We start from the raw sequence: 27,060 nt of genomic DNA on the forward strand, positions 1-27,060 counted from the left end.
ACAAAAGATAATGAATCATGAAAAATTGTGTGTAATGGGGACCAGAATCTTCATAAGATGCTGTTATATTATATTTGTTTGCAATATATAATTCATTAGATTGGTATTGTTTTATTATGGATTTAAGTCACATAACACTAGGAGCTATATGTCTTAACTAACATCTAAAGATGTAGTTTTTAACTATAATAATTATAATAATAATTAAAAAATTTATAAAAAAACTCTTAGTAATAAATCCCAATAAAATTTCCATCTTACTGATGCTTAATTGCTCATCAAATAATTTAAAAAAAAACTTCAATATTTAGACATGTTATACATTAACAGATAACGACATATATGTAACACATGAAAAAACGTAACAATATATTCGTAACAATACTGCTAAGTTAAATGCGAATTTCCAAATGATTTACCTTCATCATAAAATCTTCGACTATGATGGATAACAGTCCAATATGTATTGTTTACGATAAGATGTAAAATCAAATAAAAGTACATTCATTAGAAATCCTCCGATTTTGATAACAACAGTCTTACTTGTGTTACGGCACCATGTTTTAATCAAACAACCGTCGGTGTATTTTTTATAAAAAAAAACCTACTAACTACGGATACGACGAAAATAGGCCGAGTGTTCCCTATAAAAAAAATGGTAACTTGCTTTATAAATAAACAAATTCTTAGTTGAAGCTAGCCCGTTAAATTACTTGTGATTATTTCAACCGTTCCCTATCGTGATTTCTTTGAGGGTCCTTGATGATAAGGACAGAGTTGAACCAAGAAAGTTCAAGTTGTCCTTTCGAGTGTTTTATTGACGCAATCACATGTTGGATGACCGTTATGGAGTCCTGTGTCACAGATGACCGGGTTTGTATATGCATGATGAACATGACGGATACCACATGTGATATGTAGAAACTACTAACCCTTCCAGAACGTATAAGTTTATCACTAGTTCTGTTGTCTTCGTGTTAGACACTTTTTGTTTTTTTGCGTAATTTTTTTTTTAGACTCTTTTTCGTTTTTTCCCATGGCCTTGTAAGGTTTACTATTTTTACTTATGAGTTTTGATTGTTACTTGGTATCTTTCGCCTCTTTACTTGGTCTTAGTTTGTTAGTTGTCCTATTGGTAATCAAACAACATCATCTTATGTTTTTACACACTGTGAATACATTTATGTTAATTCTATGTAGTATATACTGTAACACACAAGAAGTAAACGTATCAATGAGTTTATTATTTACATTGGTAATTGAATATGTACAACAAATAACAGTTGAGAATGTTAGTAAATGTTCAACTTAACTCATCTGGTTCAGTAATAACTAATCGGTTTTATAAATCTGCCACACTCTTACGTCCTGACTACAATCTCTCACATCCAGTCTGACTAATCACCGATCTAGTCTGATAACGTAACAAACACTATAACGTACCATATACCATTGTCCTCTTCTATGAAAGACACGTCCTCGTGTCTATATGAATAAAACAATTTCTTGACACAACAAAAATATATACACATGTTCAAAATATTTCAATTGTCATAGCATATAACTGTCCTAATGTTAATCAATTCCATCGCAAAGCACAAAGACTTCAAAGTATTTTGATTTTTTCCGATTCCTTGATGAACTTCGCAAAGCAGTTCCTGTTGTCTCTTCTGTATCATTCATATGCGTTTCCTCAACGATTGGTGTTGTTTCGTTTGCTAAATTCCCATGGTCTGTAACGGCGTCTTCCCTCTCCTCTTCGGATAAATCCTCAACCTGTTTTTCTCTTAAACTATTGTTTGTTTCATCCCCATTTTCATTTGAATCATCTTCATCCAATCTTTCCTCCCTGTTGTTGGTGATCGGAGATGCTCGTCATCATCCGTACAGATATCATCTCCTGTTGTGATCTCATGTTGGTAATTTCTCTTCTGTATTGGTCCGAGACCACCGTTATTTCGTAGTGCATTTCTTTTAGGACATAAATGAAAATGAAAAAAATCCCACCTGCGCTTTCTCAAAGAAACTTTCACAGTGTGTTGTACTACTTTTGGGACAAATTATATCAAAATTATAGAAAACTTCGTCGGCTCTAACTCAAAATATGGACAATTTTATGTTTAGGGCGTCTTGAAATCTGTTGACAGCTTCCGAAGTGCTAATTTTAAACCTTTTTCAGCTGGACCAAATCACTACTTTCCTTTAAAATTCTGGACCCAAATTTTTTTACAGTGTAATTTCACCCCCTACTTGCAATTTGAGGCATTAAACATGGAGAAATAAATTTGGAAGGGGTATAAAAATTAATGGCAAGTAACCCACTGTCAACACTAGGGACTATATTTGTGAACAACGAAAATCAAGGGACGACAATTGTGGTCTCGGACCTATTGCACACTTTTTCAGTTTGTTAATATGAACAACTTTTCTCATTCTTGTGTTATCTAACTGTATTCTATACACTAGGTCTGAAATCTTCTTTTATGGTATATGGACCTTTCCACGGACGATTTAACTTGGGCGATCGCCCTTTCTTAATTAGAGGATCATATAACCAAACTTTGTCACCCACATCAAACGCTTCACCGAATCCCTTCCTGTCATAGGGATCTTTCTTTGTTTTTTGTGACTGTCCTAGATTTTTCCTTACTACTTCGTATGCCTGTAAAAATCTCTCCTTAGTCCTTGTTACATATTCACTGGCATGTTTTGCAGTGCTGCCATCAGGCAACTGATACTGCACATCCAGTGGAAGTCTTAGTTCCCTTCCAAAAAGAACATAAGCTGGGGAAAACTTTGTAGATTCATGTTCACTACTTCACTAGTTCTATAACCCATCATCACTTTTTGTAGGTAAACATCCCAGTCTCTTTGATTTTCTTTGACGTACTTGCTGAGCAGTGTTCTATTGAATCTCTCAACTTGACCGTCTGATTGAGAGTGGTAAGTAGTTGTCCTAGTTTTATCAATTCCTAGTAACTTACATAGTTCGGATATCAGTCGAGACTCAAATTCAGGCCCCTGGTCACTATGCAATTGGAATGGTGCACCAAATCTACTTATAAACTGATCAATGAGGATTTCGGCGATCACAGGAGCTGTGTGATTCTTTAAAGGGAAAGCCTCAGCCCACGTAGCACTTCCAATATGTCTATTGCTATTTTCTCAAATGGAGCTCCAGAATAATGTGGTTGTAACGGCGCTCTAGTTGTTCTACTCGGATTCTTCCTTGTAACATATTCAACGCATTAGCGACATAATTTTCAACGTCACGCCTCATTCCAAACAAATAATATCTTTCAGAAACTTTACCAAATGTTTTTGACACTCCCAAATGTCCCCCTAGTGGATTAGTATGAAGGTTGTGTAGTATTTCATTAACTAATTTACGTGGTACAACCAATTTCAATTTATATTCTTCTTTCCTTGCATTTTTCCATCTTATATATAACATTTCATTGTGTAATACCAATTGGTCAAACTTGCTCCACAAGTCCTTAACCACAGGTCATTTCCCTTCAACGTCACGGAATTCTGGTCGTCTATTTCCAACGTCCCAAGATAAAACCATATAAATATCTTTGTCTTGTTCCTGTTGCGCTTTATGGAAACTATCGTTTGATGACTGGTCTATTAACGTGGATGACGTATCAGTGATTCTAGAGCTGCAACATGCTGTTCCAGAACCAGCTGATGTATCATTCTTATTCCCTAATTCTTGTTGTCTCCTCGACGTATCATTCTGTACATAACAAAATTGCCTATTTACAGCAGAGGTAGCGATATTATTCTCATCATTACCACACTGGTGGCAAGGTATTCTAGACATTCCGTCCGCATTTCTATGACGTTTACCTTCTCTGTGTTCTATAGAAAATTCATACTCTGATAACTGTGTGATCCACCGAGCAGTCTGACCTTCCGGTTCCTTCATTGAGAAAAGCCATTTCAGTGCTTTGTGATCTGTTCTTGCCAGAAATTTCTTGCCATACAGATAATGACGATATTGTTTAATGAAAAACACTAATGCTAAAAGCTCTTTTCTCGTAGTACAGTAGTTCCTTTCAGACTTGCTCAATGTTCGACTCGAATAAGCTATAACGACTTCTTTTTCATTTTGGATCTGTGAGAGGACAGCACCTATTCCAAAATAACTCGCATCAGTATCAACTATAAACTCAGAGTCACTGCGCGGAAAAGCTAAAATAGGTGCCGTCGTTAGTCTCCTCTTCAACTCTAAGAATGCATCTTGGCATCGATCATTCCAAATAAATGGTGTATTTTGTTGAGTCAATTTATATAATGGTGATGCAATATCTGAAAAATTTGCAACAAATCGTCTATAATACGAGGCGAATCCTAAAAATTGCTGAACCTCTGTTGCAGATTTTGGAGGGGTCCAGTTCTTAACAGCTTTGATTTTTCTTTCATCGGGTTCAATACCTTTTTCTGAAATTACATGACCTAAACAATTAATTCTTGATTTCAAAAGGTGACATTTGGAAGGTTTTAACTTCAAGTTCGCTCCTCGAATTCTTTCGAATACCTCCTTGAGTCTGACTAAATGTTCATCGAAAGTGTGACTAAAGATGATGATGTCATCAAGGTAAACTAAACACAGGTTCTACTGTAATCCCGCCAGAACTGTTTCCATCAGTCTCTAAAAAGTGCTAGGTGCCCCACAGAGACCAAACGGCATGACATTAAACTCGTAAAGTCCCCAGTTGGTTGTAAACGCACTCTTCTCTCTGCTTTGAGCATCTAATTCTATCTGTCAATAACCACTAGCTAAATCAAGAGAAGAGAATAATTTTGCCCCTGCAAGAGCATCCAACGTCTGGTCTATCCGTGGTAAGGGGTACGCATCCTTTTTAGTGACTGAATTTATCCGGCGATAATCAATACAAAACCTGGTACTACCATCCTTCTTAGGCACTAAAATCACAGGAGCTGCCCAAGGGCTACATGATGTCTGAATAATCCCTTCCTGTAACATGTTGTCGATATGATCTTTAATTTCTTTCTGCTTGTGTATAGGCACATGTCTTACCCCTAGTCGCAGGGGACAACTACTCCCTGTCTCAATGTGGTGTTTCACCAACGAGGCTCGACCAAGATCAGCTGGTCCTTATGAAAAAATGCTGCTATATTCCTCTAACAGTGAATTGAGTCTTCCTTTTTGTTCAAGATTTAATGAACAATCAACATGCATATTATCAATTGTGTTCCTGATGCCAGTACAAACCGTAGAACTGTTTACCGCACCACAGACACCCTTGTCTTTATCAAAGTCCTCATCAATCGTAGAGAAAATCCCTAGAGTAGTGTTTTTGTAGATAATCACATCTTCACTTGAAAAATTTGCTACCCTCAATGGTACAGTCAAGTTTTGGAACGTTACAAGGCTTCGCGCTAACAGTACAGGTTTCTCATTTGTTTGCCTTAATTTTGATTCAATTATACCAAGTTGAACATAATTTGTCGTCATAATCTCTCCTCTGCCCTTAGCAACAAGTTTTCCGTCAATAATCTTTTCATGTCCAGCAGGAATTACTTCTGTTTTTGCAAATTTTATGTTAGTTACGTGCAAGATTAGCGTTTCCTTTCTTTAAGCAAATATTTGTAGTTTTCAATGCCACGGTATCAAAATCAATTATCAATTTATAGGCCCTCATAAAATCAACCCCAAGGATGCACTCCTGAGCCAGGTCCCTAGCTACTAAAACTGACTGTATTCCCACTTCCTGTCCTATACAAATATTTAGTTGTGTTTTTCCTAGTATATCAATAGGTTCACCATTTGCTGATACGACCTTGTGCTGTTCCCTTACTAACTCAAGTGTACTAGGTACATTAGTGCTACTACCTGTTGCACACCTGAACCTATCACTCGTGCACAAGTTACTCCGTAAGGTCTCCCACAAAGCTTCGCTTATCAGTGTATAAACTGAGCCGGTATCGACTAACATATCCACCAGTCTTCCCTCAATCTTCCCACTACAAACAATTGACAGTCCCGTGCTAAAACAGTCAGTTTCTACCTTGTCTTCATCCAAAGGGTAATTTCTATCAGGGTCCAATATTTTGGCTGATGTGTGACCCTTCACATCTGCCTGTTTTAGTTTCCCGGATTCTGTCTGCAATCTCTGCTTATGTGCCCAGGTCTCCAACATGTCCAGCACCCACCAGGTTTCCCGCGCTGTCCCATCTGTCTATTTTTATGGCATTCTCTGCTTGTATGGCCAAAATCATAACAAGTCCAACATTGCAAGTCCTTTTGATTTCCTCCTCGCTGCCCTCGACCATAGCCTCCTCTTCCACGTGGCTGATATCTAGAAGAAACTGTTGTCCTTTCTTTATCCTCTTTCATCAGTTTCATCATTTCTGTCATCAGACCAATAAGCTCGTCTGTTTTTGACGGGTTGATACTTGCACATGCACCTGTTTCTTCTGTCATCGTGACCAAAATTTTCTGTTCTGGTGCAGTATTTGTATCCTTAACGTCTTTCTCCACTGCTTCCCACTCTAACGTCATTCTTATAGCTTCATCAAGCGTTTTCGGATTGGCATGTCTTACTTTCAAAGCTAATTTTGTCTTATCTAGGCCCCTTAAAAACTGATCCTTGGCCAATTCGTCTCGGACATTATTTGACAAAGATGAATATGCCTTACGTGCCAGAGTTCTAATTGAATTACCCATTTCCAAATATGTTTCCGAAGGTTTCTTCCTTCTTCCCATAAATTCTGATTTATAAAGATCTGGCCTTGCAGTTAGTTCTGCTTTTAATTTAGTCCAATCTTTCTTAGTGTCATTATCCAGATCGTTTAAAACCTTACCTGTCGTTCTTTTCAATCTAACTATAATGAATTTACATTTTAAACCATCATTCCAGTCGTTCAATGATGAGCAGCTTTCAAACTGAAATAGCCAATCTGTCCATACTTCTTTACCAGTAAAGACATCTGGCATAACAATTGGTCTTTTTGTTTTTGCGCCCTGCTGTACTTCGTCTCCATTCTCCGCCATTATTATAATGCTTCAAAAAATATCTAGGTTAAGTTTGTCTTTAGAACAATAAAAAATAACAAATTATGGTTCAGATATATTTATAATGAAATTCTTTTTATATAAATATATATGTATAAACACCAGTTTTTATTCAAACAAAACTTGACTACAATGTATGAGCTACCACCTGCTGCTCAACATGTATCAAGAGAACAAACAATTATTCTTAATACCTTAACTGAACATAACACTTATTACCAAAAGGATACACAATAGCATTTATAGTTTTACATTAATTGTCCTCTCTTAAAATCCCAGGAGTCTTCCCTATCACTATCCTCTGACTGTGAATGTTCTACAACCGAGCTGCCAGCTATTATGTCATCTGACGATTGTGCAGCCTCCGCCTTTGTGTAACCAATTTCAGCTCTGATAGCTATAATCAACTGTGAAAACCACTTTTGTTTTATAGCCGAAGTACCATTTATTCCGTCATACAATTCTCGAAAATCGTTTTTATATACTTTTTGATACTTTTTTACCTCGTTTTACTTTTCCAAGCCTGCAAACTGACCTGTGCCAAGAAATTGTGCGACAGCCTTTTTAATGTCCTGACTGTTTTTCACAATTTTCAAAAAATATTTTTTCATTTAACAGTTTAACTTCGTTTTCTAAATCCTTTTGAAACTTCAGCTGATCATCGTCCGATATCTCTGAAACTGTCAACTTCTTATTCTCAATACAGTGTTCCTTATATTTCTTAAAACTTATTGGTGGTACAGTTATAAAACCGACTAAAGCATTTGGTAATTTCTCTTTTACAGCTGCTTTAAATTCTAATATCTTCTCGTATATGTCAAGACCTTTAGCACTTGAATATACTAGCTCACGTTCCCTGTTTTTATTTTTTTTTTTAATTTTGTGAAGTCGTTTATCCCAACTGCAACTTTTACAATTATTGGGAGACATCTGTTTGTGTCCACACTATTTAGTCTTTGTAAGAAAACGTCCTTTAATTCATTTACTGCGGCTCCACGGACAATACAATATTCTATTTTAAAGTCAGGTGGCTGTTCAAATATTCTGTTACTGTCAAAATTGTTACCACGTGAATCAGTCACAATAAACGCTAGTGGCCCGATTGGCGCTCCATCCACACCGCTGTCACCACTGTAACACACAAGAATTAACGTATCAATGAGTTTATTATTTACATTGGTAATTGAATATGTACAACAAATAACAGTTGAGAATGTTAGTAAATGTTCAACTTAACTCATCTCGTTCAGTAACAACTAATCGTCCTTTTAAATCTGCCACACTCTTACGTCCTGACAACAATCTCTCACTTCCAGTCTGACTAATCACCGATCTAGTCTGATAACGTAACAAACACTATAACGTACCATATAACATATGCATGACTTATGGACTTTTGACGAGGTCATTACATTATAGATAGACCTGTTCAGATTATATTGACCGATGACGAGGTCTATTTATAACGCATTTACGTTAAATTTATATTTTACATAAATAGACAATTTATTACGAAAATGTAGTTAGTTTTCTTATTTGAATTGCGTTAACTTTGTCATTTTTTGGACCTATTATAGCTTACTATTCGGATGGGTTTTGCTCTTTGTTGGAGGTTGTACGGCGACCTATAGATATTTCTGTGTCATTTGTGAGTTGTCTCATTAGCAAGCACACCACATCTTCTTTTTTAATAGTTAATGTTCTTACTGTTTATTTTACATTGTATTTTGCATGGTTTTCAATAATGATCCCTTCAATATATAAATAGAACTAGAAAAATAAAGCCCATGTACAAAGCTACAGTTACATGGAATACCCTTTTCTCTTTAGGGTATATTTCCGCCAGTGAATTGGTAATTCACTAATATTTTCAACCAAACATATCCTTTATGTTTACCTACGATAACAATGACGTCTTGGCAGTAAAATAACCATCCTCATTCCCAATACACTAACAAGAATAAATTCAAAACAGTCTCATGTTTCATATTGTATTACATTATATAGTCTATGGTAAATGAGCCCAAATTAAACTGTTTATTTACTAGATACATGTATGATACTGAAACCGGTGATACTGAATCATAATCTACACGGAGAAGATACAGATTATAAAGATCAGGAAAAATAAGATCCTGTACTAAAATCAGCATTCTAATATGACGTCTTTTTTACGCAAAAGTAACCAAAGACGTGTTCTTAATTTGACACATGCGCACAAACTGACTGTTTAAACGTTCTCGTTTTTTTCATTTCTATACTAAAACGGTTCGACCTACAAAAATACAATATTTGTCCTATTAGAATCGAAATAATTCTTTCATCATGCTCTTTGCTAATTTGAACATGGGTAGGCTAGCGCTTAGTGAAAAATATCGATAAATACAATGCCTACCCATGTTAAAATTAGCCAAGAGCATCCCATGAAGGAATAAACATATAATCATACGTTTCTATTTTGAAAATCATTGTTCAAAAAGATTTTATGAATTATCGTTTGTGCCAACATATTAGAATTTATATATTTCCCCTAAAAAGGAACAAGCTGATGCCTAAGAAGTTTTTTTTTGCGATATCAATTTATCAAAGAATTGCTTACTCAGTGTTTACTCAGTGTTTACTCCGCGTTTACTCCGCCTTTACTCCGTGTTTACTCCGTGTTTACTCAGTGTTCACTCAGTGTTTACTCGATGTTTACTCAGTGTTCACTCAGTGTTTACTCAGTGCTCACTCAGTGTTTACTCAGTGTTTACTCCACTGTTTACTCAGTGTTCACTCAGTGTTTACTCAGGTTTACTCAGTATCACTCAGTGTTCACTCAGTGTTTACTGAGTGTGTTTACTCAGCATTTACTCAATGTTAACTCAGTGTTTTCACTCAGTGTTTACTCAAAGTGTTTACTCAGTGTTCACTCAGTGTCCAATCAATGTTTACTCAGTGTTTATTCAGTGTTCACTCAGTGTTTACTCAATGTTTACTCCGGTTTTCTCAGTGTTTACTCAGTGTTTACTCAGTGTTTACTCAATGTTTACTCAGTGTTGACTCAGTGTTCACTCAGTGTTTACTCAGTGTTCACTCAGTGTATTTACTCAGTGTTTACTCAGTGTTCAAACACATAATTCTTATTTAAAACGGGCAAGTGCCGTTTGAGCGAAAAACAAAATTCAAATAGGGACAGTTCACATATTAACCTTCACTAGTAACCCGAATTTAGCTTGAACGGACAAAAACGTGTTAACGCTATTTAAATGAGATTAATTGTTATTTGATAAAGATTGACAAAAATTAAAAAATATTTTTAATTCATTTCAATTCATTTCAATTCATTTTAACGCCAGTCAAATAGATTTCTTTGCGGTGAATCAATTAAAATCAAGTTGCTGGTAATGTACGTCAAACTATTAGGCCACGCCCCCGTTAAACTATTTCAAACTGGCATCAATTCGTTTTAAACATCGTTGAGACCCGAGCTTTGTACAGGTAAATCACTCAAGCAAGACAAACTTCATTTATTTATCTTTTTTTTCATCAAATTTAATCGAATTTAGTTATATGCGTGTATTCTCAGTTAAGTCGCATGCTTCACAATTTTTAACAAATGAATAAAAGAAATTTAGATAAACACATTAAAATATTGATGCACGGTTTAAGAAATGTGAATCTGTTGAAAATAAAATAGTAGTATAACATAATTTGAATTTGCCAAAATGCAGTAGATCTTTATCTCACATATTCGTTTTAAAAATTGCTAATTGCTATGAAAACTCGTGGAATCTAAGTAACGTGTGATACTTGCAATTGCTTACGAAACTTTAGGTATTCCTGAATATTTATCGTTTCAATTTTTCTGTTTTACTATTTTGTACTCGTAAATTAGATATGTAACGGAAATAAAAGTAACATCACAGAAATTATTGATTGCGTATATAATTTAAATCTTATATTTTCGGTAGACAACAAATATTCACTAGCTGTATATTAATATATGAAATTGCTTGTAATGAAAAACAATGTTTTGTTAAATAATAAAATTGATGAAGATAATGTTGACATTTGTTGAATTTTAATAATAAACAGTTAAGTCTTGCTCAAAATTGTAAATAAAGTAACAGATCAATGAGCTTTTAAACTATGTTAAACTGTAATACCGGTCGCTGGAGCAAAACAGGCGTAAATTGTGGAAGAGCATATACATGATATAGTAGACGAGCATATTGAAGCGTTGTTACGATTCGTATATTATCGTGCTATCATACACCTTGACGTACAAAAATTCTTGTAATAAATGAACATGTATCCTGTATATATGAGATAAATTTTAGTTTGCGATAACAACGGGTAGGTTTAGTTAAACGATCTTGACTGGTATATTATTTTTAATTATGAAACATAAAATCATTCGTTGATATTATTTAAAAAAAAAAAAGGAATTCATTCATTTGATTGTATAGCTCAAATTTTGGGCACCTTGATTGGTTAATAAAATTATCTTATCTTATCTTATCTTATAAATTTCATACGTCCAATTCACGTTTCTGGATTTTACTTCATCAGGAACGATCAATAACGCAAAATACAAATATTTTATATGTAAGATCATTTATATAGTTAATTTCGTTATCCTCTTTAGGCCGCATCAAGGAACCGTGTCTCCGTTTGAACTAAGCTTCTGAAACTGCTCTTAGGCCGTGAAGTGAGAGTGATAAAACTATAATAAAAACAGAAATGAAGGACCCTGTCAAGATCCTCATAGATTTAAACAATACATATGTATGACCTAAAGGAGTAGGTCCGGTAAGGACCGATTTTGGCCTCAAATTTCAAGTTTATCTTACGAAAGATTTTGACCACTTTTTAAACACTTAGGTGTCTATTTCATTTGAATCAATTAATTTATGTGAAAGATTTTAACTGATATAGTCATTAAAAACAACCCGATTCAAGCTCAAATATGAAAAATCTACCAAATATGCCGAAAAATGTCACTTTTCAGATGATTTTTGTCAAAAATGAAAGTGGCCGCATCCGTGTTCATCCTCAACCTTTATATATGTTATGTATTATCATAAAATACAACTTACATTTGAATATTAAGGATGAACACGAATGCGGCCACTTTCGTTTCACACGAAAACTGTCTAAAATTTAACTAAAATGCTAGAATTGTGAAGATTTCAGTAATTTAGCATGACTTAATGGTGCTAGTACCCGATATATGTGCATTGTATTGTCAAAAACAGCCCATATTTATGTAGCAGAAGCATTCTACTGTCCAATAAATAACTAAAAGTTTACATTTTAACAATTTTGTAAAACTGCTATATTTTGGGGCCAAAAAGGGGTCTTACTGAACCTACTCCTTTAAGTGTAGCATTGAGTGTATGTACATTTGTTTGTAAATGCGCTTATCCTATCTTTCATTTGAATAAAAAACTTGTTTAATATAAATATAAATATGTATTTATTTATTTGCTTGTTCAGATTGCACTATTATAAATAATTCTTCTTCGTCTTCTACCTCTAAACTGTAAAATTAGCGTATGTATGCGTTGAATATACGGTCTATAAAGATTAAGTTCGATGGCACTTGTTAATAATCTAAAGGTAATAAAATGAACGATCCATAAAATAACGTGGCAATTACAATGGCTATTTCACATTTATATCATACGTTCACTCGTAATGGTATCATACATGTACCTCCGTATGTGGTGTATAAGGTTTTAAATCATGTTTTATAGCTTCTTTCAAACACTATTGACGACGTTGTTCAAACTACATGCACATATCACAAAACCGCAAATTTAATATAGTTAAAAAGATTATACGATATTGAAAATGCATTTTTTTCTATCAAAAATGTAGGGTCGTGTATGTGTAACTCTAAGTGTTTACCTAAAATGTATTGAATTGAAAAAGAATAGATTTGTTCTCAAATATTTGACAAATGAAACATTTTCCGAAAAAAAATCCACATAATAACGTTTTGTCCTTTAATTCTTTTTTGGGGTGTCCGTTAAAATACCGCAAAAGTCCCCCTTAGTGCACTTAGAACAAAAAATTGCACTAAAGGACCTGATGGAATGATACAATTGACACAAAAGGCATTGCATATATAAGTCAACGTTTTAAAAATAAACGATTTTATAATCACATTTAGAAAGTTATTTTATATTTTATCGACACGCGCCACACTCAGTTGACAGTAATATATAGAAATTCATGTTCATTCAACCTTGACCCGTTTTGAATACACTAGTATACTTATAAAGAATGTATATATTATGTTATTTCATGTTGTTCTTGGTTTTTTTATGGTATAGTTATTACTGTCATATCTATTTTGCTTTTCTGACTGTTATAGTTTTTACTTCTATGTAAGAGTGTATTTTCTACTTATTTTTGTTTCTTTTAAGTTCGTTTGCTTGTTTCGTAAGTTCACTTTTTTAAGTTCTGTTGAAATGTTTTATAAAGATATTTTGAAATAGTAAAAAATGTATAGAGATTTTATTTTAACCAACACATACTGATATAATAGAAGATACACATATTTCGCACAGTATAATAGTTTATTACATTTTGCTTACATCCACTTCAGTTTAGGAGGTTGAGCGTACACACACATGCATGCTTATCACGTCATATTCTTTCTGTGAAAATCCCAAGTCAGTGGCTTGTAGTTCAGTTGTTGCCGTTGGTTCATGTCTGGCATATTATTTTATTTTTGGTTTTTGTAAATTGTTGTTTTTTCTAGATAATGCCGTTAGTTTTCGAATTTAATTGTTCAAAACTTGTTTATGTTGGGACCTTTTATATATATATATAGCCGATTATAAGGTATGGTCGCCTAATATAGCTTACATGTGTACATCCAATTAATTTGATGGATAGTTGTATAATTGCAAATTATATCATATCATTATTGAATATAAGCTTTGATAAGTTGGACAAGCGATTGTACAGGAAAGGCCTAAGTGATAGTACAGTAAACTCGTAAGCGATTGTACAGTCAATTAATTTATCCGATATTGAAACAAATATAATTTGTGAATCTCTACTGGTGCAATGGCTTTCAAACTTTCAGACAGGTAAGACCATACATCAGAAATAGTACTTTTAAAATTTCTGGACTCAACGATGTGTATTTCAATGATTATTGACATTTTTATCGCTGTTGTGTGACAGTTCTGATCGATATATTAAAAGCTCCTCCATTCGACGAAAAACGTTTGTATGCATACGTCGTTTATTATTTGATTGGTTCATATATACATATAGAATGTTTTGAATGTCTAGAAGAAACGTTATATTGTATCATTTAATTCACTATTGGAAAACTTTCCATGTTGCAACTTGTTATATTTTCGAATGTCGAAAATGTAGAAATCGTACAGTTCCGTTCCCACACAATATAATAATGATGTAATCGGGTTTTTAAAATCCCCACGAATGCCACATTTTCCCATCTTAATGTCTATCAATCTCTTATGAAAGTATGTACAAATGTAAACTCCTGTGTTGTTAAGATGGACATAAAATAAAATTATTCTTTCATCAAGTTGAAAATAAACTACGCTAAATCATTAAGTTTATTCTACAACTATCATAAACTTATCAATTAGTAACGATCAAATGACAATTGTTTATTGGATAAGGTTGACTGAACATTGATGTTTGGGAATTTGCAATAAGCCTTCGGTCACATGGCATGCGCTGATAAAAAAGAAAGTCAATTTCAAAATTATGATATATATTGATACCCAAATTTATATTTATGAGTTATATACTTATATCTTCTCATATCCATGTTTGTGGTCTAATAACATCGTTTTAATGTCCTTAGTGCAAAAACTTTGTTCTTAATGCACCAATGATTTGTATAGTCCTTCAGTGCACTAAGAAGTCCTTTGCGGTATTTCTACACACCGTACAAAATTTGGCTGTGATCAAAATGTTAAAAAAAAATACCCATTTATTATAACAATTTTTAAATATTTAAGATTAAATTATGCAAGGAAAAGTGTCTTTGTTTTCTGTCAAAATGATTTACCTTTTTTGACATAAAGTTGTCGATAAATAAATTGGATATGCATTTCAATAGCATATTATCAAATTGCTGAAAGATCACCTACATTTTCTTAACAGGGAATCCGTTAGTATTGAAACCCCCTGTCCTTTAGGGTGAATGGGGTATAGAAATATGGTCACTTGGCCAGTCTTCTCCCGACCGGTAGTAAAACGCTTGCCGAAACGGGGCGTCCATTTGGCTGTGCGGGATGTATCAAGTTCGCAGTCACGTCCGGTCAGAAGGGGGACGTGAAATCTGATGCCTCGTGTAAAGAGACTGCAACGCTCTTTGCTCTTTGCACGTTAAGAATCCTTGCAACAACTCTTTTGAGGGGTTAGTAGGTGGCCTGTTGCAAGACAAAATTTCTGTCCCTATACAAGGTATCCTCATTTTCCAGTGGCAGTCCAAATTTCCCTGACCATTATCCCAGATGGCCTCTATCGTATCAACATACCTAGTGTATATATTGTGAACTTGTTCTCGTCCTGAATATGCATGAAATATTTGCCACTGGACGTTAAGCAACAAACAGTCAATCAATCATTCAATCAATCCCTGTCCTTAATAATTCAATTTGTCGTTCTGCATTATTTTGGCGTAAGAAAGACGCACACATTCAGGCTAACGCCCTTAAGGTGTATAGAAAATAGATATAGGAAGATGTGGTGTGAGTGCCAATGAGACAATTTTCCATCCAAATTACAATTAATGAAAGTAAACCATGGTAGGCTTATGTACAGCCTTCAACACGGAGCCTTGGCTAGCAACGAACAACAAGCTATAAAGGGCCCCATGATTACTAGTGTAAAACCATTCAAACGGGGAAAACAACGGTTTAATAGTTGTGTATTTTATATAACTTTCCTGCCCTTACACCCACACTAATATAAGCTGTGATTTCTGTGTGAATAAATTTTTTTAAAGTTTCAAATGAAGTGCATGGATGTAAGTAATGATAGGCAACCGCAATGCCTTCAATAATGAGAAGAAAACATAACGTATAATCGGCTTTAAATTGTCCCGCTTGATTATTATACGTTGTTGTTTCCTATAGAGAAATAAATTATCGATTTAAATTATTTTTTACATCATAAAAAAGGGTACAATATCATAAAATCAATTTTGTGAAAAGCGATGAAAATTTAGTGACCCCAATATAAATTTGAACCCCTCTTAATCTTTCCTGTGTTTACGAGCACAAAATTCAAGGATCCCTAATTTTTTTAACTGTCTTTATGAAAGTTAGCACCGACTGTTAGCTTTACACTAGTAAGTTTGTCTTAAAGATAATTGGCTTTGTGTTAAAACTGTCGTTACGTTGCTGTCTTGCGGACGAATACCCGAAATCTCTGTGTCATCAGCAATCATACAGAAATGACTTTATATCGGGTTATTTGGTTATTTAATACTCTGTTCTTTGCATAGAAATAATTCTTCGTTAATCTGAGCATTGAAAGAATACTTCATATCACAAGATATAAATCCATATGGATACAAAAAAAAATCTAAGCGAAATTGATAATACCGCAAAGCATGAATAAATGTGTTGTATTTCAGTAAATAACACTTGTTTTCGTTTGATTGTAAACATGTTGTAGCCCATCATGCATTGTTTCTTGTTTAGTGGATTGGTAAAAAAAGCGCCCAAAAAAAAGAGTTCAAAATAAATTACGTCACACGTTAATACATTATAACAAATGCTCGGACATACGTATGGTAATTCATGCATATCCTAAAAGGTCGTGTTCTCGATCTATTAAAACGGAAATGACACGGCCGGGTATTGTAAAGGTTTGAGGGACTTTTAATGTCAAATTCATATCCCTGGGCAACGAAATTATCGATTTGTTAAAAAAACACCGTGTTTACGCTGGTGTCTTCCTCGAATGCCAACATTTTATATGTTACCTATTCCTTGAATGCCAACAAAAATATTTCTGTTTTTATAAGTATTTAACTTTAAAAAATAATTAGTGAACTTGATGAAATTGTAACATTTTATCCCATTTTGATAAGAAAAGTAGCAAAATTTAAGGGTTAAATAATTATGAATATAAAGATAGAAAGAAAATGATTTTTGTTACTATTTATTAAAAAATAAATAAATTTGGGAATGAACAAGTTTTATTAACATAAGACATATATATAAATATAACATTTATATTTAGTTAAATATAATTATTTCAAACTAAAAGAGGATATTAGAGATTTATTTTGTTCCATATTATTATAAATATTTATTTGTTACGTATATATACATGAATTATATGAATATTTTAATTAAACAATTAACCATAAAATAGGGTAACAAGAATTTAGTCTATAGCGGATTGATTTTTTTAGTTGTTTGTGGCTTTGAACTAGCTGCCAGTAACTGCAAGTTTTCTCAGAGGATGTACTTTACAAGTGTTTTTTGTTTGTTTGGATATACAAGAACCTGACCACGTCTATTCTGTGTAGTATTTCTATTTATTTACATCTGATAAGTTAAACCGGTTTCATCTGATGTGTATAGTTAGTTCCACTATGTGGTATGGGCTTTGCTCATAGTTGAAGACTGTACGGTGGCCTATACTTGTGAATTTCTGTGTCATTTGGTCTCTTGTGGAAATTTGTCTCAATTCCAATCAAACTACATTACTTTGTTTTATAAGAACACCGATGATTTGCGAACACGATAAACCCCTTACCAGTATCATTTTATGAATCACTTGCAAAAAAGTGTGTAGTATTATTACCAAGAAAAATATCCTGAACAAACTGAACATAATACATCAATAGTATTCTAACACGTGATACAAAGTTTCAAGAAATTTAATCAAGTAATATGGTAGGATGTTACAGCACACACAACTATAGAAATATTGAAAAAAACCTTCAAAGTCCAAAGAGGCTTCACAATTGTGTAAACTGGAATTTCTCACAATATGCACATGTGATGCAACACTTTTCAAAGTTTCATTTTAAGAGAATCCATATTCGTTCAAGTAGTATCATCAGAAAAAAAATTCAACAACGTAACAAAAAGAAGCGTGTATGTATGCGATTAGCGAATTCGATTCGCATTCGATTCGAATTCAATTCGAATTAAATAAAATTGAGAATGGAAATGGGGAATGTGTCAAAGAGACAACAACCCGACCAAATAAAAAAACAGCAAAAGGTCACCAACAGGTCTTCAATGTAGCGAGAAATTCCCGCACCGGAGGCGTCCTTCAGCTGGCTCCTAAACAAATATATACTAGTTCAGTGATAATGAACGCCATACTAATTTCCAAATTGTACACAAGAAACTAAAATAAAATAATACAAGACTAAGAAAGGCCAGAGGCTCCTGACTTGGGACAGGCGCAAAAATGCGGCGGGGTTAAACATGTTTGTGAGATCTCAACCCTCCCCCTATACCTCTAAATGTTCATTTTTGATAAGCATGCTCTCGTGTTGTGATAACTTTTTGCACCTATTCCTCGAAAGCCAACATTATTTATAGGTAAATTGTCGGTAGATCAAAGGATGTTGGCATTCAAGGAATAAACCTATACGCTGACTTATAAAAGTGTTTTAAATTAGTCTGTCATGCTGTCTAGTCTGAGCAATGTTTGTAGGACGTTATAAATAAAAAAGGAAAACCGTCAAAACATTATGTGAACGGAAAATACATGGGCGTTGCATACGTGTCTCAAACGATTTAGAAAATCTAGAATATGTGTGAATAATGAATATTTATATTATTTAGACTTTAATATTGTTGTTTTTTGAATATTGTATCTACAAGTTCATGACGATTTAGAGCTTGGCATTTCGTGTAGACACATGTTTCTTGTTGAAGACTAAACATGCGGTCTTGATTTATCTATAGTGTTTTTGTCGTTTGGTTGCCGTCAAATTGAATTATATCCCATATCTCTTATATTATGAGCTTTAACATCAGCTTATAAGAATTCATTATTGAAAGGTTTATTTGTAATTTTATATGAATATGCCGTAATATATTTATCGGTGTGAGCTGTACCACATCATGACTTATATATGAACTTTATTAATTTTGATCTAAAAAAAGTTCCTAGAAATAGATATTTTAAAAAGTCTTAATAAATTCCAATGATCACAAATCTAATCTAAATCCATTTTTTTCCTGATTCTAACATACGTTGTTCCTTTTTTTTTTGGTTTAATTTTGTAGTAATTTGCTAGTCAGTCAGATTCGGATTCCGGGTGACATTGCGTACGCTTTGTCCTTTGATTTAAAAATACATAATTTTAGCATTATTATTTTTTTTATCTTTGCTACGCTCGATGTTTTTGCTTCCGCTGTATCAAAGCTAGTGAATTAGTCAAAATGTCCGTACAATGTATAGTAATATTTCTTTTCATGACTTGTTTATTCTTCAATATAAGCGTTGGCTATTTTTATCTGACAATATCAAATTTGTCTAGAAAGTTTGCTGTAGTGTTCCATAAATGTCTTAGGGCTTAGTGCACCAAAGCGGCCTGGGTGGGTTTTAGACGTACCGGCAAGTCCCTGGACCACAATTGCACAACCGTCCTTTTGATGATCAATTTGTTAAATTGCTGGGACTATCATACTAATAACATAGTAGTCCCCGTTAATTTCAGAGCTCTACCGTTAAATAGTAATTATTATTAATGTTATTATTTTATTTTTACGCTGTCTTAACTTGTAAATAATTATTAAGTATAATATGTATAGTATAGCGTCGTGTAAGTCATTTTTGGGCTAGACTATAGTGTATTGAATAATTTTTATTGCAATCAATTTATAATTCATTACAAGGAAAAAGTGGACCGTATGTCATCGCACACAAGACAGCTGATTGGATAAATATGATAGGGCTGTTACGCCTACATTGATACTGATGTCCAATCGAATACCAGCAGACACCTGTCAGTAAAAACAAATTTCAAGCGTGGATAAATTAGAGATTTATTTGTGTATTCGATATTTGAAAAGTAAGTTAAACTATTCGTTTAATCTTTTTTAGGTGAATTTCAAAAACTGGTTTTTTTCACTTTCTTATAGGAAGGCATTCAAATATGAGCGTACCACATGTAACGGAATTTTACAAGCATTTTATATAGCGAATTGTGTTTTCCGGAACCAGAGACACTGCCGGAACGTACTATTTTCAATATTTCACAAACCTCTGAAAAAATTAGATCATACAGGTTTCATCTACCATGTGCATAAAAAGCACTATCAAATTTTATTTGTAAATTGTAAAAGATTAAGAATATTTTTGTATATGTTCTAAATAATCTGAAATAAAACAAAACATATTTCTCTCGGCCTGAATTCAATCGTAATCTGAAATAAAACAAAACATATTTCTCTCGGCCTGAATTCAGTCGTAAGCAAATTTTCATACGTTTTTTTTTTATCTATTTGCAAATGACGAAGAATTCTCCTTAAACTGTGATTCATTAATATTTAATATTACTTCCATGATTAAACCGACAGACTAACTTTAAAGGACAAAATACAAGCGTGTACTACCAGCCAAGGAAATGAGTTTAATTAAAGTAACTAATCTAAGTGGTCATCGATGTGTAATATTTGACACTGGGCATTATTTGTGGACCAATGCAATAAAAATAATGTATACTATCAATCAAAATTAAATACTTTTGAATGTAACAATATGCTACAAATTCATTTGATTCACTGAATTTTTATATTTTTTTTTATCTAAATGAAAATGTAATAAACTGCTCCCGTTTAATATAAATAAGAAGATGTGGTATGTGTGCCAATGAAACAACTCTCCGTCAAGTCACATGGTATAATTTAATTAGAGGTCAAAAGTACGGCCTCAACACGGAGCTTTGGTCCTCATTGAACAGCAAGCTATAACGGTCCCTAAAATGACAATACAATTAAGATGGAAAACAAAAGTATAATCTATAAGTACGGTAATTTCGCTACGTTTATTCGTCAATTCCGAATTACAAGTAAACGTCTCACTGTTTATCAAAATGAGTAGTAACACTTGTGCCTAAAAAAATCTGATTCGAAACTGAAATATAAACCATTAGATTTTATCCATCGTGTCTTAACTAACGTTGTTTGATATTTTTTCTATGATATGATTAACTCCTGTATTTATTTCGTGCTAAAAATATAACGATAAAAAAGATCAATGGAGTTATCGACATCGGTCTTTATATGTATATAATGGTCAATATAAACTGTCAATTAAATTTTTAAAATATACTTATATTGTTGTTGAATTTATTTTAAAAATAAAATGATGTTTTTTTGTAAATGTAATAATTCAACCCGGTTGAACCTTTTAAATTTTATATAAAAGATAAAACATGGAACTTCATTCATCATACGTCCTTTACGTTCACGAATGGGTAACTGATATTAGAGTATAAGGCAGCATATCATTCGTTAATAAACTTCAGAAAAAAAACGCAATTTGTAATCTGTGGTTTGAATTTTCGTCAGATGTGCCACTGACATAATGGCTGTATTATGGGTGAAACATTTGCCACTAGACGTTTAGTAAAACCCATTCAAATCCAAATCAAACCGCTCTATTTGATGCAAAAGAAACGTGACAGGCAGTGCTATCGAGGTATATGATCAGATTTTTTTCAGCCATCAGTGCACATGATAAATAAGTGATGCACGAAAAAAAAGGAGATGTAAGATATACGCCAATGAGACAGCAACCGAACTACGGAAATAACCGAAAGCCATCTAGAGGGAGACGTGTCGACTTCAACAAAAGACAAATATTCCAACATTATGTCTTATAAGTGCTATCAATTATTTATTTTGGACAGAACTCGGACATCGTAGAGTCTATACATTTGTAACATATTGGACTTTCATGTTACGTATCGCATTGAAACATGAACGCGGACCTCGATGAGAACAAATGGATTGAAAGTTTGCAAGTTTACTATTTTATTTTCAACAGAATCACATTTTTAAACCGTGCATCAATATTTTAATGTTTTTATTTAAATTTCTTTTAAAAATGTCACATCTATTGTTCATTCATTTGTTAACAATTGTGAAGCATGCGACTTTACTAAGAATACACACATTTAACTGAATTCGATAAAATTGGATGAAAAAAAACCCGATAAATAAATAAAGTTTGTCTTGCTTGAGTGATTTACCTGTACAAAGCTCGGGTCTCAACGATGTTTAAAACGAATTGATGCCTGTTTGAAATAGTTTAACGGGGGCGTGGCCTAATAGTTGGACGTACATTACCAGCAACTTGATTTCAATTGATTCACCGCAAAGAAATCTATTTGACTGGCGTTAAAATGAATTGAAATGAATTGAAATGAAGTAAAAATATTTTTTTAATTTTTGTCAATCTTTATCAAATAACAATTAATCTCATTTAAATAGCGTTAACACGTTTTTGTCCGTTCAAGCTAAATTCGGGTTACTAGTGCTTACCTGGATTTGCAAACAGGCCGTTTAAGCGAAATTTTCTCTGATACTTTGATATGATTTTTTTAAGTTAGAAAAAAGTGTAAGTTTTTATAATGGACATAGTTTGTATGTAAGTTGCCTTTGATGTAAATTTCAATCCCAAACTGACTTGTAAATAAGGTCATTCTAGAGTTTTTAATTTTTCCGACAGTGCTTTGCTCTTTTTGGAATCAAATAATAGATGTTTTAAACTTTGTGCGTTTAAACTCCACATTGTACTTACCATATCCTGCTTAACAATTATTCTTCTACCTCCTTGTTGTAAACAGAGATAACAGATTATATCTGATTTCGGCGCGCTCAAATGTCCTATAATTCTGCTTACCCTTCCGAAGCATCTGAGACCACCCCAAGTTTTTGATAGGGTTCGTGTTGCTTAGTCTTTAGTTTTCTAATTTTTTTTTTTCTTCTGTACTATTATTTGTCTGTTTGTTTTTTTTTTTAATTTTAGCCATGGCGTTGTCAGTTTACTTTCAATTTATGAATTTCATTGTCCCTCTTTTAGCACTCAAACGTCCTTTTGTTATCTCTCAAATGTCCTGTCATTTTGCGAAATGTCCATTGCCGATTGAAAGCAATAAAGCACAAATTAATTTACTATTACGTAAACAATCAAAACAGTGCATTGACTTCTTTGTCTATTTTTCTAAACACCTTTACCATCTGTGCACATCTAGTATACACCTATCAAACCATGAACTACTATGCTTAGGAATGTCGCGTACAATAGATATAAGAAGATGTGGTATGAGTGACAATGAGACAACTCTCCATCCATGTCACGGTTTGTAAAAGTAAACCATTAGAAGTCAATAGTACTAGACATTCGGATTTATGTTCATCCAAATACAAAAACTTTTTTTTCAAACACAGTAAAAGAATCAGTTCATTCACAGGTGTAAATTGTTGCATTGTATCACATGTAAACACAGACAAAAAGAGCTTTCATCATCATCTAGAGACGTTTACAGCTTCTTAAAACAATCTGCACGTCGTGCCTATACCGTATATATATATAAAAAGGAGATGTGGTATGATTGCCAATGAGAAAATTCTCCACAAGAGACCAAAATGACACAGAAATGAACAACTATAGGTCACCGTACGGCCTTCCACAATAGGCAAAGTCCGTACCACATAAAAGACCCGAAATGACAAATGTAAAACAATTCAAACGAGAAAATTTACGGCTTGGTTTAGTGACAATTTCTCACAAAATAAAAAACCAAAAAAGATAGACAACAACCAAAGACAACAACTGAATTAAAGGCTGCTGACTTCTGGCAGAAACATAAAACATATGGCGGACTGAACATTTTCGTGAGCGCTTAACCCTCCTCCATTCCGCGACTATGATTGTAGTGTATTAAGGAACAGCAATTAGAATAATTAATGTTTCAAAGTCTGTATATATAAAAAAAAAAAAAAAAAGAAGATGTGGTATGATTGCCAATGAGACAACTCTCCACAAGAGACCAAAATGACACAGACATTAACAACTATAGGTCACCGTACGTCCTTCAACAATGAGCAAAGCCCATACCGCATAGTCAGCTATAAAAGGCCCCAAAATGACAGTGTAAAACAATTAAAACGAGAAAATTCTGTGCACTGTTACTTAGAAATAGGTAAATGTTTTGTAGCATTTTATTTTTCTGATGAATAAAGATCAATTTTTTATTCTCAAAACCTTTTATATCATTTCTTCAGTAGGAAAATCCATAAACCATGAAAATTCAAAGTGACAGTTATTCAATTTGGGTTGGCTTGTATAGTTTCAGTTGTTCGATTTTATTAGCATTGTTAAATCAAACTGCATATTATTTAATATCACGTTTGTTCTTTTAGAGAAAACTGCTCAGCATAATATTACTGACAGCATGTATAATTTAATGTAGATAATTTGACAACCTAGTAGGCAAATACAAGTAAAGTATTAACATGATAAATATTCACACAGTGTGGTACAAGTCTAACAAATAGTACTTAATTCGTCTTCACTTTCAATTTATTGAATTCAAAAACACTCATTAGGCTGTTCTGTTCATCTACATTATAGATATCAAATATTACATAAGATGTTTGTGAAAGTTGAATGTGTCAGATGCGAGCAAAGTAATATATCAAAACTTATAGACTCGCTGTATAGTTTCATGAACTACATATTGCCAAATATTGTCACTTCTTCTAATACACAAATATTATTTGTCCATATCTAATAAAAAGTTGGAGGAAATGTGATGATTTTGAACAATCTAGATCATTTGTAAATAGTGCCTCGAGATCTCTTATGATTATTTGTATCACCTGGGTTGCTGTTTCATTGACCCATAGGATCTAGCATTTCCTTTTTATATTCCAATGACAGGAATGATGATGCTGAACTGAAGTATTTGTAGTTTTTTTTCGTATTTATTTGATGCTTATACATTTTGAGCTGAAAAGTTTGTTAACAATTGTTTGTTAATTTTTCTTTATTTAAAAAAAACCAACTTTTTTATTTTTATAAAATAAAATAAAATATCGGTAACATGTGAAAGAGAAAACAACCCAACGACCAAAGAGCAGAAACCATTCCAATGCCATCATTTTGATGCCCGATTCAACCTTCGATTTTTCAAAAGTATTGTACAGAGTGTGCGATGTTAGATTAACACAGTTTAACGGCTGTAGAACTTCTCTGTTAAAATATGATAAAACAAAGAATTTGTTATTGATCACGTCACATAGTTTTATTTGTTTTATGCACAAAAAAGTATGCTTTTTATTTCCTTTTGATGAGTTGGCAAATATTGTTTAAAAGATATTACATCTCATTTTTATTGTTGTTTTGTATCAACAGACCATGTGAATGGCTATAATAATATAGTTCCTTTGAAATTAACGATTCTAGGGAATATGTCTCGCCCATTTAGGAATTGATTTGTTACTCTACGTGAAACTTATTTGTACCTCGTGGGATGTTCTATCTTATTTTAATGGCGAATTCGAAGACATGTATAGATGAAATTCAAGGATACTTAAAGTCAGAATTATATAATTATATCTAACAACAGAGACATACATCTTCTTATACTTCATCTTTTTTATATATTTGAATAAAAAAAATATCAAAAATACTAATCTCTAAATCCTCTCTTTCGGGGAAGAGCATATTTTAGTTGAACTTAACACTTAAAGCAACTATTTTCATCCTTATAGTTTAAGTTGAGCTCGTTTTGCTTAGTAATACTCTTTATTTTTCTTTGTGGTGTTCGGTGAACTTTAAACTGTTTTTCCTTTTGTTGTTGTTTTTTAAAATTTGGTCATTGGTGTTTTCTGAATGATTGGTATTATGATTTAATATGTTCGTTGGTATCTCCTCTCATGCTTAGGGAGCTACGTTTGAGTCCCAACTGAATTAATAGAAAAATGAGGAGATATGGTGTGATTCACAAGGTTTATGTTATGTCTGTATTGAATATGCATGTTTGCTGCATATATATTTTATTTTTTTTTACATTCGAACGTTGCAGTTCATTTCTGAAGACAAATAGCGCCGGACAAAACTAAGATATCGATTGTTTTGTGCTGACCCTTCATCATTTTGATGTTCCCGTTTAAAACAAATACAAAGACGTTCAAATGACAAGTAGAATATCAATTGTAGGACAGTAACTTATCAAAACTCTTTTTCTACCATCTGTTAATCGACTATAATGGTACCAACTAACATGTGAATAATATATATATCATCGCCGTGAAATGAAAGGGAAAATACTTCATTTCAGACTTGGGTAAGATTGCAATAGTTTATATAAGAAACATTACGCAAAACTAAAATGAGTTCTTGTAGTAGGGTGCCCAATCAACAAATTTGATCGATTTGCCTTAACGGAATAACACACAACTATATTTTATATCATTGGAAAGAGGAGAACAAGTCTCATCGAAATAGCGTTGTCGTCATTGTCTGTCGTGGTCACGATTTTTTTAAATCAGGGTCAAAGGTCAAAGCAAAAAATCAAGAAAAATGCACTGTCACATTTAGATAGCTTGGTTCTCCTACATTTATGCATTTGGAGCAAAATAAAAACAACTAATTTATAGAAAAATGTCTTTTGTATCTACCTTTAAAACTTATTTTATATTTTTATCACCAAAAATGACTTTAAATTGACTTTTTTGCATATAGGGTGCAAATTTGAAAATTTCAAACAGCTGTTAAATAACAGTGACCTTGTCCTATTTCAATTTCTAAATTTGAAATTTGTGTATTCAATTCGTTACAAGTAAGATCTAAAGATGTTTTCTAGATCTTAACTTTAATCATTCGTCGCAAACAAAATGTGTTTTTCACGTCTTTTGATAGTAAGGTGTTGTATAACAGTACGTTTTTTTTTTGTTTTTTTTTTTTTTTGTACGATATTCCTTTTTAACTACTTCAAAAGCAGTTGTTTTTCTTTTTTCTCTTGGCATGAA

Source organism: Mytilus galloprovincialis, chromosome 13 (assembly GCF_965363235.1).
Source record: "Mytilus galloprovincialis chromosome 13, xbMytGall1.hap1.1, whole genome shotgun sequence".
In the NCBI taxonomy this organism is placed as follows: Eukaryota; Metazoa; Mollusca; class Bivalvia; order Mytilida; family Mytilidae; genus Mytilus; species Mytilus galloprovincialis.